The 16544-nt window shown below is 39.2% G+C and overlaps 1 protein-coding gene and 1 pseudogene across 1 annotated transcript in view; one reads left to right on the top strand and one right to left on the bottom strand.

The window, feature by feature from the left end:
* The window catches only part of ARMH3 (armadillo like helical domain containing 3), a 175519-nt gene that overhangs the window by 90226 nt on the left and 68749 nt on the right, over nucleotides 1–16544 (top strand). The window lies entirely within an intron of this gene.
* Nucleotides 5137–5630, bottom strand: LOC122493169 (annotated as a pseudogene).

The raw sequence follows: 16544 nt of genomic DNA, 5'->3' as shown, positions 1-16544 counted from the left end.
TGTATCAGAATATCCTTTTTTCCTTTTTTTTCTTAAGTTATCTCTGTACTCAATGTGGGGCTCAAACGCAAAACCTTAAGATCAAGAGTCACATGCTCCACTGACTGAGCCAGCCAGGAGCTCCTCCTTCCTATTTTTTTTAAAGACTGAATAATATTCCATTGTATGTATACCACATTTTATTTACCCACTTATCCATCGATGCACCCTTTGCTTCTACTCTTTGGCCATTGTGAATAATGCTTTTATGAACATTGGTGTACAATTATTTGAGAACCTGCTTTTTCTTCTTTTTTTATTGTTTAGGTTTATTTTATTGTTTTTAAAGTTTATTTACTTATTTTGAAAGAGAGAGCAGGGGAGGGGCAGAGAGAGAGAGAATCCCAAGCAGGTTCCATGCTGTCAGCACAGAGCTTTACACAGGGCTTGAACTCACAAACTGTGAGACCATGAAATCAAGAGTCCGAGGCTTTAACTGACTAAGCCTACCCGGTGCCCTAGCTTTTTCTTCTTTTCTTCTACCCAGAAGTAGAATTGCTGATCTATGGTAATTTCATTTTGGGGGGAATCACCATAACGCTTTTCTACAGTAGCTGCACCATTTTACATTCCCACCAACAATGCCTAAGGGTTCCAATTTCTCCATATCATCGCCAACCCTTATTGTTTTCTATTATTATTATTATTATTATTATTTTAATATTTATTGGGTCACCTGGGTGGCTTAGCCCGTTAGACATCTGACCCTTGATTTCATCTTGGCTCAGGCCATGATCTCATGGTTCATGGGTTTGGGCCCCACTTTAGGCACTATGCTGGCAGTGGATCCTGATTGGGTTCTGTCGCTCCCTCTCTCTGCCCCTCCCCCTCTTGTGTGCAGGTGTGTGTGTGTGTGTGTGTGTGTGTGTGTGTGCGCTCTCTCTCTTTCAGAATAAATCAACTTAAAAAAAATTGATTTATTTTGTGAGAGAGTGTGCGTGTGCACACATGCACCCATGCACACACATGTTGGGGGAGGGGTAGAGAGGGGGGAGAGGGAGAGTGGGTGAGTGAACAAGGGAGCATGAAATGGGGAGGGACGGAGGGAGAGGAGACTGTCAGTCTGTCCCTTCTGTGGGGCCCAGTGTGGGGCTGAATCCCACAAATCCTGAGATCATGACCTGAGCTGAAATCAAGAGTTGAATGCTTAATCAACTGAGCAATGCAGATGCTCGTGTATTTTTTTTTTTTTAATGTTTGTTTGTTTTTGAGAGAGAGAGAGAGACAGAGACTGAGTGTAAGTGGGCAAGGGGCAGAGAGAGAGGGAGACACAGAATCCAAAGCAGGCTCCAGGCTCTGAGCTGTCAGCATAGAGCCCGACGCTGGGCTCAAACACACAAACTGTGGGATCGTGACCTGAGCTGAAGTCAGGGCTTAATCGACTGAGCCACCCAGGAACCCTGGCCCTCTATTTTTTGATAATAGCTTTCCTAATGGATGTGAAGTAGTATTGAATTGCAGTTTTGGCTTGCATTTCCCTAATGACTAGTAGTATTGGTGATCTTTACATGTGCTTATAGGCTATTTGTCTATCTTCTTTGGAGAAATGTCTATTCCTATCCTTTACCAATTTTTAAATTGGGTTGTTTGGGTTTTTTGTTGTTGAGTTTTAGGAATTCTTTATGTATTCTGGATACCAATCTCTTATGAGGTATATGGTTTGCAAATATTTTTTTCCCATGGATTGCCTTTTCATTCTGTTGATCATGTCCTTTGATGCACAAAAGTTTTTAATTTTGATGAAGTCCAGCTGATCGTTTTTTTCTTTTGTTGACCATGCTTTTGGTGTTATATCCAATCAATCATAGCTAACTCAAGTCCTGCAGCTTTCCCATGTTTCCTTCTAAGAGTTTTATAGTTTTAGCTGTTACATTTAGGTCTTTGATACATTTTGAGGGAAGTTTTGTATATGGTGCAAGGTAAGGGTCCAACTTCATTTTTTTGCATGTGGGTATGGAGTCTACCCAGCACCCACTTTGCTTTTTTGATATAACACAGTTATGATTTCTTAATTTGAATCAGGCTGAATTAACTTGTAAGCACAGAAATGGAGACTCCACATTTTTTTCTGTACGCATCTGTTGTGTTTTGTGTTTTAGGTTTGCTCATTCCTCTGCTTGTTTAGAGGTGGCATAACATAGTGATTAAGAGCAGGGTCTCTTTTTTTTTTTTTTTAAATTTTTTTTTTCAACGTTTTATTTATTTTTGGGACAGAGAGACAGAGCATGAACGGGGGAGGGGCAGAGAGAGAGGGAGACACAGAATCGGAAACAGGCTCCAGGCTCTGAGCCATCAGCCCAGAGCCTGACGCGGGGCTCGAACTCATGGACCGCGAGATCGTGACCTGGCTGAAGTCGGACGCTTAACCGACTGCGCCACCCAGGCGCCCCAAGAGCAGGGTCTCTTAAGAGTTAAGTTGTCTGAGTTTGAGTCTAAGCTCTACCACTTACTTTGGACAAATTCTTTAACCACTCTTTGCTTTTCCTCATGGAATGGGGGTCATTGTTGAGATGATTAAATGACAATATATGTAAAGCACTTGGAATAGTGCCTAGCATACCACCAGTGCTATATAAGTGTTCATTGTTATCATCTTCTTAAAAAGTTGTTCTTAAGGTGCAAGTCTGGAGGTCTTACCAACCTTGGTTCTAATGATCTGCATGGGACTTCATTCTAGACAAGCAACTCCCTTCCATATCCAACTGTATTCATTTCTCTTGGCTTTACTCATGTGGACTTAGAAGGGATCAGAAATATAGAATGATACCATTTACAACCTGACATCAGGGGCCCCATTGGAACTTAGGTTGTCAGTCTGTATCTTGGCATCATCATTGGGAAAATAGTTTGGACAGGGAGAGTTTATGTTTTCCCTCACTTCCAGCCCTTTGAGGAGATATTTGACCAAGAAACTTTGGCTTTACTATTTTAACACTTCCTTCTTCCCATTAATGTGGTTAAAGAGAATGTGCCCAAAAGGAATATGCTTATAACTGCAAAGATACTAATCAATGTGTTCTAATGTCTGATTGGAGGGATTATAGATATTTTAATTTTTTCTTACATTTTAATTTATTAAAAACATTTGGCTGTGGATTTTTTTTTAGATGCCCTTTATTTGTAAGTTGACAAAATTCCCTTCTATTCCTAGTTTATTGAGTGGTTGTTTTTTTGTTTTTTTGTTTTTTTGTCATAAAAAGGTATTGGGTTTTGTCAGATGCTTTTTCTGTGTCTATTGAGATGATTTGTTTCTTATTCTATTGATACAACTATATACATTGATTTTCACATGTTAAACCAGCCTTGCATTCCTGGGATAAAGTCCACTTGGTTAAGGTGTATAATTCTTTTTATATGTTGTTGGATTCAGATTGCTAGTATTTGCTGCATTTTTGTACCCACATTCGTCAGAGAGATTGTTCTGTAGTTCTCTTTCCTTGTGGTCTTTGTCTGGTTTTGACACCAGGGTAATGGTGTCCTCATAGAATGAGTTGGGGAAATGGTCCCTCTCTTCAGTTTTTTTTAGAAGACTTTAAAGGATTTAGAGATTCTTTAAATCTTTGGTATAGTTCATCCATGAAGCCATCAGAGCCTGGACTTGTATTCACAGGTAGTTTTTTAAAAATAGTAATTAAATCTTTTTGCTTGTTTTATAGGTATGTTCAGATTGCCTGTTTCTTTTTGAGTTGGTTTCAATAATTTTGGGTTTTTTTCTTGTTTTTTGAAAAATATTTTAATGTTTATTTATTGATTTTGAGAGAGAGAGAAAGAGTTGAGCAGGAGAAGGGCAGAGAGAGAATCCCGTGCAGATTCTGCAGTGTCAGCACAGAGCCCAGTGTGGGTTTCAAACTCACAAACTGTGACATCATGACCTGAGCGGAAATCAAGAGTCAGTTCTTTAACTGACTGAGCCACCCAGGCGCCCCTAGTTTCCATATTTGTGTCTTCCTAAGAATTTGTCCATTTCATCTAAGTTGTCTAATTTATTGGCATACAGTTGTTTATAATGGTACTTTATAATACTTTAGTGTTTCTGTAAGGTGAGTAGTAATATTCTTTCATTTCTGATTCTAGGAATTTGAATTTCTTCTCTTTTATCAGTCTAACTAAAAGGTTTGTCACTTTTGTTGATCTTTTCAAAGAACCAGCTTTTGGTTTTATTGGTTTTCTTTTTTGTTTTTCTATTCCTTATTTCATTAATTTCTACTCTTTATTATTTTCTTCCTTCTGCTTATTTTAGGCTTAAACGTCATAAAAAAAAAAAAAAAAACCCTCAATGTTACATTAGTGTCAGGTGTACAGTATAATGATTGACAAGTCTATATAACACGTCTATATGTTATGCTCAAATTTTACATGGTAGAAATAATATAGGGTGGGGATGCCTGGGTAGCTCAGTTGGTTAAGCATCTGACTCTTGATTTCAGTCAGGGTCATAGGATTGAGCTCCCCATTGACCTCTGTGCTGAGTGTGGAGCCTGCTTGAGACTCTCTCTCTCTCCATCCCTCTCTGCCTTTCCCTCATGTTCTCTCTCTCTCTCAAAATAAATAAATTAAAAATAATACAAGGTATATTCTCTGACCTCAATAGAATGAAATTAAAAATCAACAACAAAAAGAAATTTGATCAGAGAATATATCTTGTATTATTTCTGTCATTTTAAATTTTTGAGGTTTATTTTATGGCCTAGCATATTATCTATCCTAGAAAATGTTCCATATGCCCTTGAGGAAAATATCTATTCTGCTGTTATTGAGTGTACTCTTTTCTAGATGTCTGTTAGGTTTAACTGATTTTTAGTGGTGGTCAAGTTTTCTGTTTCTTTGTTGATCTTCTGCCTAGTTGTTCTAGCCATTATTAAGGAATGGGTATTAAAGTCTCCCAATTTTTATTAGGTTTTTATTTTATTTTATTTGTAACTAACACATAACATTATTTACTTCACTGAAAGCCTTATGGTACATACCAGGTTTAATAGAATTGACCTCAGTTTTGTTCACACTGACTCCAGTGAGTTGTATTTGGGTTTTCTGTGCTTGAGACTGCTTGATTTCTGCTGTTGCTGTTGGTTTGTTTTCTTTCAGGATCAAGGTGGGTACATTCATATAAAATCTTATTTTTAGTTCCTTCTCTGGCAATTCTTTTCTCAATTTTTAGCCTTGCATAATTATACTTAAAATGGAACCAGCTTCCTAAAGCCACCAAGATAAATCTTCCTACTCCAACATCACATGATCTTCTAATTCTACTAAAATGCCCAAGGGCAGCCACAGAAGATCCTAATGAACCATACAATATTGAATCCCATGCACAGGGAATGTTTTCCACATCTAAAATTCCTAGGAGCTTAAAGGGCTTCCACTTTGCTGGTTTGCCAGGCAGTGGTGTGGCGGCCATGGGCTCTAGTACCCAATTTTTATTGTTAAATTGCCTCAGCTTTTATTTCTGTCATGACATACCTTTTTTCATTCTTTTACTTTCAACCTATTTGTATCTTTGAATCTAAAATGTGTCTCTGGTGGATAGCATATAGTTGGATCTTGTTTACTTTAGTCTGACAGTCTCTGCCTTTTGATTGGGTTATTTATTCCACTCACATTTAGTGTTGTTGTTGATATAATTGAACTATGTCTGCCATTTCATTTCTAGTTTGCTGTGTGTTTCGTGAATTTGTGTTCCTCTGTACCTTTATTTTTATTTTTTTAAATGTTTGTTTATATTTGAGAGAAAGAGTGAGAGTGTGAGTGGGGGAGGGGCAGAGAGAGAGGGAGACACAGAATCTGAATCAGGCTCCAGGCTCTGAGCTGTCAGCTGTCAGCACAGAGCCTGACGCAGGACTCCGACTCGTGAGCTGTGAGATCATGACCAGAGCCAAAGTCCAGCGCTTAACTGACTGAGCCACCCAGGTGCCCCAACTTTTTTTTTTAATTGAAAAAAACTTTTATTTTAGAGAGAGCATGAGTGGGGGAGGGGCGGGGGGGGGAGAGAGAGAGAGAGAAAGAGAGAAAGAGAGAAAGAATTCTAAGCAGGCTCCATCCCATGGCCCTAGGATTATGACCTGAGCCAAAATTAAGAGTTGGACACTCAACAAACTGAGCCACCCAGGTGCCTTTTCTCTGCACCTTCTTAACTGCCTTCTTTTGCATTAAGTAAATATTTTTCAATGTAGCACTTTGATTCTTTAATGATTTTTTTTCACTGTTTTAGTTACTTCGTTAGTGGTTGCTGTAGGGTTTACCATATACATAAACATCTTAACTTATTGGAATCACAAACTGTTTAGATTATACTAAATTCCAGTGAGATACAGAAACATAACTCTTCTGTAGCTCTAAATAACATACACATGCAACACTCACTTCAGTGACCTTTATTTGCCAAAAGCACACTAAAAAGGAGAATTTCTTTTTTTTTTTTTTTTTAAATTTTTTTTTCAACGTTTATTTATTTTTGGGACAGAGAGAGACAGAGCATGAATGGGGGAGGGGCAGAGAGAGAGGGAGACACAGAATCGGAAACAGGCTCCAGGCTCTGAGCCATCAGCCCAGAGCCTGACGCGGGGCTCGAACTCGTGGACCGCGAGATCGTGACCTGGCTGAAGTCGGACGCTTAACCGACTGCGCCACCCAGGAGCCCCTAAAAAGGAGAATTTCATGTATTTCCTGAGGAAGTAAGGATGCATTAGAAACAGGACCCTAATTTTATTTACTTTATCATGTCTGGAGCTAAGACTAGGTGAGAATGGGGAAATAGTCTGTTTAGAGTTTAGATACATTTTGTTAAGAGATTCTGTCACAGGTGGGTGTTAAACACAGCATTCTAGATCCTGCTCCATTCTTCGGTGAGCTGATAGCCTACGGCTCAAAATATATTGAGCTCATTGTCTCTTGATGCTTGCATGTTGAGCTTTGTAACAAATAAAGAGTATGGTGCAAAAGGAATAGCACTAATTGGTAAATGTAATTTTGAGAGAAGGACACAGTAGTTTGATGTGGAATGGATGAAGGTGTGTTCATTTATGTCTGGAGTCAGTGTTGATTTGTGGAAAATCATCTTGTCCTGTGCTCCATCTTTTGCGTCTCATTTTCTCCCACCAAGGTAGGGGCTGCTAATTGTGGCCTGTTTTTATTCACTCAGATAAGGGACTATTTCTGGCATATGATTCCTAGGAGAAAAGCCAACCTTGAGCTCAGCCCTCTGTCCTGAATCAAGCTCTTGGACTGTAAAACAGGACCTCCTTAGTGGGCCCCAGGTGCATGCTCTGAGAGTCAATTGAGGCCTCCCAGGTGTGGGGCCTCAACTTTTGTCAACACTGGGTTTTATAGGAATGTGAATAGCCAACTTAAGGAACCTTGTAAATGGTGAGTTAGTTGGAAGAGATCTTATACATATCTGGTGACCTTATTTTGAATGCTCTTTTGGAAAACAATTAGTCTTTTTGCTTGTTAATTACATTGATGTTTTTCTCTTTCTTTTTTTTCTTCTTTTTTAAAAAAGTTTATTTATTTTGAGAGAGAGAGAGAGAGAGAGAGAGAGAGAGAGAGAGAGAGAAGGGTAGAGAAAGGGAGAGACAGAATCCCAAGCAGGCTTTGCTATATTAGCGCAGAGCCTGACATGGGGCTCAAACCCACAAACTGTGAGATCATGACCTAGCTGAAGTTGGATGCTTAACTGACTGAGTCACCCAGGTGACCCTATTTTTCTCTTTTTTAATGAATTATGGCAAGTACTTAACTTGAACATTTTGGAGGTGGTTTGGAGGGACTGTTTTTGTGACTGAGCCAGTGATACTAGAGTAGCTGTTTCTGGGTGACTAGAGGTAATTAAGAGTCCTGGGCCTTGAGGTAAGTTGAAAGGGCTTGATTCTGAGCAGACAGTTGTAGGTGAAATTGGCAGTTTCTTCCAGAGTGTTCTAGCCCTTGGTCCCAGGTGTGTGAGTGAATGGCCCCCACGTGGTAGGAGAACAAATTCTCTCCTCTTTTTAGGTCCACAGTCCTTCAACATTCTGTTTCTCTAAATGTGTATATACACAGCAAAGTCCTGTTGTTTGCGCTTGTGCCACCGGTAATTAATTGGGTCTCCTTTCCTATAATTCTGTGGTGTGGTAAATTAACTTTAGGTTTTTAAACTTAGCATTAACTTTTTTATGGCTCTCGGAGATGAGCCATCTGACATATGTCCTTTATTCTGCTAGTCTTTTAATCAGCAGATCCTACCCTGTGCCTTTTCCAGTTTCTTATTACGTAAGCATCAAAAACCTGGGAAGAGAGAGATTCAGAGAGAGAAAGAATGAGTAAGCGAAAGGGTGGTATATTTGTGTGAGATAGACTTGAGATCCTTTCTTTAGAAGCCTCTGGTCTTAGGAACATTTCTTTATTCTTCTGTTTCTGTCACTGCTTCCTTGTCTTTACATCTGTTTCTAAATGCTAGGAGTTGAGAACCAGAGGGGCAGTCAAGATGACCTAGAATTACTGCTGTTTTAGTAGGTCAGGAAGAAAGGTATTTCCAGTTGATTCATTAGATAATTGGGTCAGAGGGTTGGGAAGGGGCTAGAGTCTATAGCAGTCCAAAGCCTATCTGTCACTCCTGGGCCTTTGCTCTTTCCCAGCCAGCTCTTCTCCTTCTCTGGCTCTCTGGAGATGGCCTGCTTCTGCTGGTACAACTGTCCTTGGTCCTTTAGGGATGTGCTGCTCCCTAATTGTCATTGATCCCAAGGTAAGACAAAAAGTTTCATTTTCACTTGAGAAAAGGTTGATTTTTTTTTTCTTCTTGAAAAGGAACTCTCACTAGGTAAGAAGTATAGACACTTAATCATGACTTAGTTCACAAATGCTGGGGCTTTTAAAATTTTTTTTAATGTTTTTATTTATTTTTGAGAGAGAGAAAGACAGAATACTAGTGAGGGAGGGACAGAGAGAGAGGGAGACACAGAATCCAAAGCAAACTCCAGACTCTGAGCTGTCAGCACAGAGCCCAACGCAGGGTTTGAACTCATGAACCGTGAGATCATGACCTGGGCCGAAGTCAGATGTTTGACTGAGCCACCCAGGTGCTCCTTACAAATGCTGGTTTCTGATTGTAACTTCTATAAATCCTAGCCACAAATGGGATCAATAGGCATAATTTAGATCCTTAATTCCTTTCCTTTTTCCATCCAACATCTAGGGCACTTAAAAAAGTCTTTTAAAATTGTGGGCAGTTCTTTACCTTATCCCTTAATTTTCTCTCTCCATTTTTCTTTCCGAAAAATTGGGCTGGAACTCTGGTCATATAACTCAGATATTCTAACTCTGTAGAACACAGTAGATTGTTAATCTGTTAGTGGGTTCTAGAACCTATTACAATTGGGTAACAATATATCATCCTGGTCAGCCAACAGGCTTCTCTTCAGTAGGTGAAATTTTAGTTTTCTTTGGATTATTGTGAACAAAAAGAGGAGTGTTTTGGGCTCCGTAGGAGCGTGATCACTCTAATTAAATTCTCAGATTTATACCAGATACCGCATACCATACTTCGTCTTTTCTATAGGACTTTGATCTTACAGATTAGCGGTGCCAGGATCACAGAACCTTAAAAGCTAAAAGAACTGAAGAGGCCATCTACTCTGGTCTGCTTCCCAAAGCAGAAATCTCACTTATTGGGGTCACAGCCTGCCTCTCCTTGAATACTTAGTGAAAATAGTGCTTAATACTTTAGGATATAGACTATTCAGTTTTTTAAATAATGAGAATCATAGGGCATCTGGCTGGCTCAGTTGGTGGAGCATGTGACTTGTGATCTTGGGGTTGTAAGTTCGAGTCCAACTTTGGGTGTAGAGATCACTTAAAAAAACAAAATCTTTGTAAAAATGATGAGAATCTTTTCCTCATGTTGGAATCTTCCTCTTTATAACCTGAACCTTTAGATGTAACACCAAAAAATGTACTCTGTCTTCTATATATTAACTTCTTCAAAGGGCTAAGATGTATACTACTGCCTTTCTGTACTATCCTTTCTTCCTTCAGTTGTTATTCATTTGTCATGGTTTTTTTTTTTAATTTTTTTTAACGTTTATTTATTTTTGAGACAGAGAGAGACAGAGCATGAACAGGGGAGGGGCAGAGAGAGAGAGAGAGGGAGACACAGAATCTGAAACAGGCTCCAGGCTCTGAGCTGTCAGCCCAGAGCCCGACGCAGGGCTCGAACTCACGGACCGTGAGATCATGACCTGAGCCGAAGTCGGATGCTTAACCGACTGAGCCACCCAGGCGCCCCTGTCATGGTTTTTAAAATATCTGGCATACTGTGATTGTCCTTTAGATATATATTTAAAAAAATTTTTTTTACATTTATTTATCTTTTGAGAGACATAGAGCACAAGTTGGGGAGGGGCAGAGAGAGAAGGAGACACAGAATCCAAAGCTGGCTCCAGGCTCTGAGCTGTCAGCACAGAGCCCGACGCGGGGCTCGAACTCACAAACCGTGAGATCATGACCTGAGCCGAAGTCGGACACTTAACTGACTGACTGAGCCACCCAGGCGCCCTGATAGTGAAAATCTTAAACAGGCTCCACGCCCATCTCAGACAGTGAGATCATGACCTGAGCCGAAATCAAGAGTTGGACATTTAACCAACTGAGCCACCCAGGCACCCCTGAACTTTTCTTTAACCTAAATGAAACTCTTTATCCTTACTATATTGTTTTAACTTTATTTATTTTGAGAGAGCGAGAGCAAGTAGGGAAGGGGCAGAGAGAGAGAGACAATCCCAAGCAGGCTCTCTGCTGTCAGCGCAGAGCCCGACACAGGGCTGAGCCCACAAACCACAAGATCATGACCTGAGCCAAAATCAGGAGTCAGACACTTAATCAGCTGAGCCACCCAGGCGCTCCACTCTTTATCCTTATTAAATATATCTTGTTCATTGCAGCTCATCATTCTAGTTTATCAGGATATTTTTTGAGTCCTGATGATGTCATTCTGTGTATTGGTTTTCTTTTGCAGCTTTGTATCATCAGCACATTTGATAACTATGCCTTCTAAATTTTTGTCCAGATGCTTTGATCTAATCCTGACTCTGCTACTGATTTGGTGGATGATTTGGGAATATTTTCTCTCCTTTTTGGGTTTTGGCTTGCTGCTATTATATAAAATGGCCTCAAAAACTGGGGAAAAAAAAAAAACCTCCTTAAGAATCAACTGCAAAGCTCTTTGTAAAGAATAAATTTGTGAAGAAAAAACTGTGGGTGAGGAATCATCAGCCAGGGCCAGACTAGAAAAATAAAATCCTTTTATAGAAAAATCAGAGACAACAATCTTCATAGAATGGTTCAAGTCTTCCTCTGTCCTCCTACTCTCCCAAAACCCCAAGAGGGAATTTACCAGTTGAAATAAATTAAAAAATAATAACATAAAAAAGAAAAAAAAAAGAAGGAAAAAAAGATTGTTGCAAGTGTTAGTTCTTATTATATTGAGAAATTAAAACCTAACAGAGAACATTGAAGAGGCGGTTTGGAGTGAGGGTAGGTGGGAGAGCTTTACTGAGAAAGAAGATGCTCTTTACTGTTTTCTCTTTTAATTAGTAGTAAGCTTGGTGGTCACAGTAAAGGCTCTTCTGAGTTGGGGTCCATAGGGAGAGAAGGAAACTCACTGCTGCCTGCTATTTCTCCTCTAAACAAGCCTTGCCTTGTGCATTGCCTCTCCCCTGGGTTCTTAAAGAAGGTGTGTGATCATCTAAAACTGAAACTGAGGCAGCGTTTTAAGCAGGCAATTAATGACATGGTAAGAATTTTTAGCTTCAGTACATTAATTGTTAAATGAATTGTGTCTGCATTTTACTGTCATTTTACTGTGATATCAGACTAATTACATGTATAGTGTTACAGAGTGGAAGATAATAATAAGCAGAATTATGCACTCAGTGATCAGACTTCAGGAATTTCTAACACTGAAGAAAGATTTTCTTCTTAAACTGTCTCTTGCTGTTCTTTTTATGTGTAGGTTTTGATTAATTTTACCTCGATTATGCATTTCTCCCTGGGGCCCAGATATTGTGCATGCTCTAGCAAAGTGGGCTTCTATTGTAAGAGGTTTAATGAGATTTTTTGTTCTAATTGGTTTCCATATAATTTCTTTTAAAACCAATAACATGTGAGGGGGATGTCAAACACAGGGTGCAATAATGTATTTTCACTACCCTGAACACCAAAAAACATTAATTTCTCTCTCATTTGACATTATTTTCATATAATGAAAATTCTCGATCTCAAGGAAGTTCCAGAGACAGTGGTTCTCATTGATCTCCCCTTTCCTTTATTCATGTTGGTGACATCCCTGAAAAGGCAGCAGGATTGCTTACCTGTAGTTGGAACTCAGTCTGGGTAGAAGGGAGTGAAAGATTTCTGACTAGGGTTTTGACTGTGCATCATCTTCCTTATGGGATAATTTTCTAACTGGGATTCAGATAGGGATGGATTAAAGACTGTTCCTTTGCCCATTTAATCGGAATTAATTTCCTACTTGAAAAATGTGAACTATTTGATAAGTTCTAAAAAGTACTATATTAATGTGTATTTGTAATAAAGCTTGATCCTAAAATGAATATCTGTGAGCCACTCACACTAATCAATAGAATGTTACCAACTCACTGAAAACCTTTCTATTTTAATTATACATATAGTAAAATGTGCAAAATCGTAGGTGTGTAATTGGACAGCTTTCTACGTATGTATATACCTCTGTAATACCATCCAGTTCAAGACCTAGAGCCTTCCCATTGCTCCAGAAAGTGCCTCGTGACTCTCCTTTTCCCCAGAATTGTGCACTTTTCTGACTTCTTTCACCATAAATTAGTTTTTCCTGTATTTGAATTTCATGTAAACAGAATCATGTAGAAAATCCTCTTTTGTGACTCTCTTCTCACACTCAATAAGTTTTTGAAATTCATCCACTTTGTTGTGCATATTATTTCATTCCTTTTTTAAAAATATAAACATTTTTATTATTTTTTTAAGTTTTATTTATTGAAGTAATCTCTGCACCCAACATAGGGCTCAAACTCACAACCCTGAGATCAAGAGTCGCTTGCTCAAGCCAGCCAGGGCCCCCCAAATTTAAACAGTTTTGAACTCTGGTAAAAAAAGATATAAAATTTACATTCTTAAGTGTTTTTAGGTATACAGTTTAGTAGCATTAAGTGTTTTCACATTGTTCTACAATAGATCTCTAAGGCTTTTTCATCTACTCTATACCCATTTAAAAAACAGCCCCCCCCCCATTTCCCCTCCTCCATGTCCCTGGCAACCACCATTCTACTTTCTGTTTCTATGAATTTGACTACTTTAGATATCTCATATATGTGGAATCAACACAGTATTTGTCTTTTTGTGACTGATTTATTTCACTTAGCATAATGACCTCAAAGTTCATTCATTTGGATCATATGAAAGGATTCTCTTCCTTTTTAAGGCTAAATAACATTCCATTGTATGTATAAACTGCATTCTGTTTATTTATCTGTTGGTGGACATTTGGGTTGTTTCCACATTTTGGCTGTTATGAATAATGCTGCTATGAACATGGGTGTGCAAAGATCTAGTATATGTAGTTCATTCCTTTTTATTGGTGAGTAGTATTTTATTTTGTAAATATAACACAGTTTATTCTCCCCATTTCTTTATCAGTTGGATTCTCTAACCTTCTAGTCTTACTTGTTATCTTCTGTGCTTCTTTCTTTCTCTTGCTCTTTCCTGTGTTCATTCCCTTCACTGGCTCCCTTAATACCTGCAGAATAAAATTTAATCTCTGTAGCATGGCATACAGTCCCATTCTTTTTAAAAAAATGTTTTTAAGTTTATTTATTTTTGAGAGCGAGAGAGCAAGCAAGCACAAGTGGGGGGGGCAGAGAGAGAGAGAGAGAGAGAGAGAGAGAGAGAGAATCCAAAGCGGGCTCCAGGCTTTGAGCTGTCAGCACAGAACCCACGAACTGCAAGATCATGACCTGAGCTGAAGTCAATGCTCAAATGACTGAGCCACCCAGGCACCCCATAGTTCCATTCTCAATATGCTTTCTGGACTCTGTGTCTTCACCACAGCTATGCCAGACCACATAGAGTTCTCTGGACAAAACAATGACACTTATAGTTGTCTGGACAAACAGTTTCCTACTCCAGACCCTACACACACACACACACACACACACACACACACACACACACACGTTTCCTCCCTGCTTTAGATGTCTTTCCCCAGCTTGTCAGCTTACCTCCTGAAATAGTACACGTTGATCATTGCTTTTAGAGCCAGGTCTATCCATCCTACAGTAATAACTATTTGTGTATCTTTTTTACTAGGCTGTGAGCTCTTTGAAGGCAGGCAGCATCCATGTCTAACTCCATAACACAGTGCCTGTGTTCATTGAATATCTGTTGAACATAGATCTATAAACAGAGTTCTGCTCTTTTAGACAAGTGGGTATTCAGGATACTGGCTGGGCCTGATGTGGAATGGGCTGGGAATAATATTAATTCCTTTACTGTTGGGCTGATGAATATTAATTCATTTACTGTTGGGAGGGAACCCATAGAACAATCCAGAGACCACATTTCAGAGAATCACTGAACAAAAGTGCCAGTCAGACTCTCCAAAAGAGAAATGACTGAAGGCCAGAGTGAAAGAGTTCAGAAACAGGTCATAGGTGCAAGCCAGGGATAATACAGCAAAAAGGTTTGGAGAGGAGGGTAAGGATTAAAATCTAGAGGAAAATGCCCTAGGCCAAATAGGGTGTCTACAACAGCTTTTCTCAAGTTGTGAGCATAGTCAGGGTGAAGTGTGAAAAGCATGACTTTCTCTGTACAGTTGAATAAGTGTTGAATGTTTCATGGGATCCATCATTGGAGGTCAAGCAGGTCAGTAAAGAGAAAACCATTTTGATACAGCCAGCAGATGCCTGGGACTCTGTCACGTGCTTTAACTTATAGGAGTTTGCTTAAAAAAAAGAGAGAGAAAGAGAGCCCTTCAAGACTAGTAAATAAAGAAAAAAAAAAGCTAGAAATGGGAATATTAAGGGAAAGACTTAAAGTGCCGTGAGCTTCCTTTGCAAAGAAAAGGGCAGTTCTTCTGGTCTCAAATATGGCCAAGCAGAGAGGGTGGCTGGGAAGGAGGAGATAAGAAGATAACTTTCTTATACCTTCTTAGCTAGTGTATATCACTTTGTCTTTGAAAATTGAAGGCATTCAGAATTATCAGCCTGTTGGTATTCTTCAGACTGGTGAAGCTGTTGGGGCCTAGGGAAAATGGGTCATTGTTTAAAGAAGGAATGAAGAAAGGAGGGAGAGGAGAGAAGGATGGAGTAAAGGTTTCTTTGAGCTAAGTTTCACTGCAGTGATACGTGCATCCCCTTCTACCCTTTGCTTATTCTGAAATCAGAAGCTCTCTTTGCCCCTGTTGTCAATTATTGAGGATCTTCTCCTTGGGTTTTGGTAATATCTGTGACCCATAATTGTCACTCCTAGTGCTGTTTTCTTTTCATGAGTCATTTAGCAATTATTTATGGATTTCACTAAACTGACCTAGATGTAGAACTCTTGTGGTTAAGACCTCCATGCCTATTGACATGTACCTCAGCTCCATAACCCTTGGCTCTTTGGGTGTTCAAGGGACTGTAATTTGATTTGAAAAGCTCGGTGTTCTTTTTCTTCAGAAATCAGTGTTCTACTAAGGCTGACAATTCATTGTCTCCTGGATAATTTTGAGTCAGGATAACAAATTAGAGTTTGGGATACATTACAGATGATAAATGCGACTTCCTTAAAGGGAAATCCATTTGTTTTGCTTAGTGTTTCTGTGATTAATTACTTGCCAGATTAAATTGCTCCATAAAAATGCATAGTATTTTATTCGATTGCTCTTCATGGTGATTAATTAGGCCATACTGTTGCTTTGTATGTTAATTATGCTGACATTTTTTTTTCCTCTTCTCTAGTTTAATTAATACAGCATATACTTGAAAGATTGTTTTTGGGATGGGATACTATCTTAGGAAGAACGAAGCCCTGTGTAGCTTTTAGGCTGGTATTAAAGAGTAAGACCTCAAATTTTGTGTGCTCTCTACCGATCCTTGTCTGTATCTGTGACTTGCAGAAAGTGCACTAACTGCAAACGAGTCAGGAAGAGCTCTGCTTGGTTTCCCTGTAATTATTAAAGGTGATATACTGAAGATTCTTGGTTCAATTGAAAAGTGATTAAGAATATAGAGGAGAAGCTACTGATGCAATGTGTGGTGTAAAACAAGTGTAAAGCTAAATGCTAGTGTGTGGGGGTAGAGAGAGTTTGTTCCCTAGGCTGCTGCAGGGGGCCAGTGAGGAAATCAGGCATATTTAACATTTTTATTAATGATCCAGGGCTGAAAGTATAAACACTGTTAATGAAGTTTGTAAGTGATCCTGATTTGGAGATATTTCCTGCACCCAGGAGGGCGGAGAAATGATATAGATGGACCCGGAAGAGAAGCATCACAGTTATTCTA

Source organism: Prionailurus bengalensis, chromosome D2, assembly GCF_016509475.1.
Source record: "Prionailurus bengalensis isolate Pbe53 chromosome D2, Fcat_Pben_1.1_paternal_pri, whole genome shotgun sequence".
Classification (NCBI taxonomy): Eukaryota; Metazoa; Chordata; class Mammalia; order Carnivora; family Felidae; genus Prionailurus; species Prionailurus bengalensis.
Note: the sequence above shows the minus strand (reverse complement) of the source record. Positions and strands in the feature narration are given on the sequence as shown.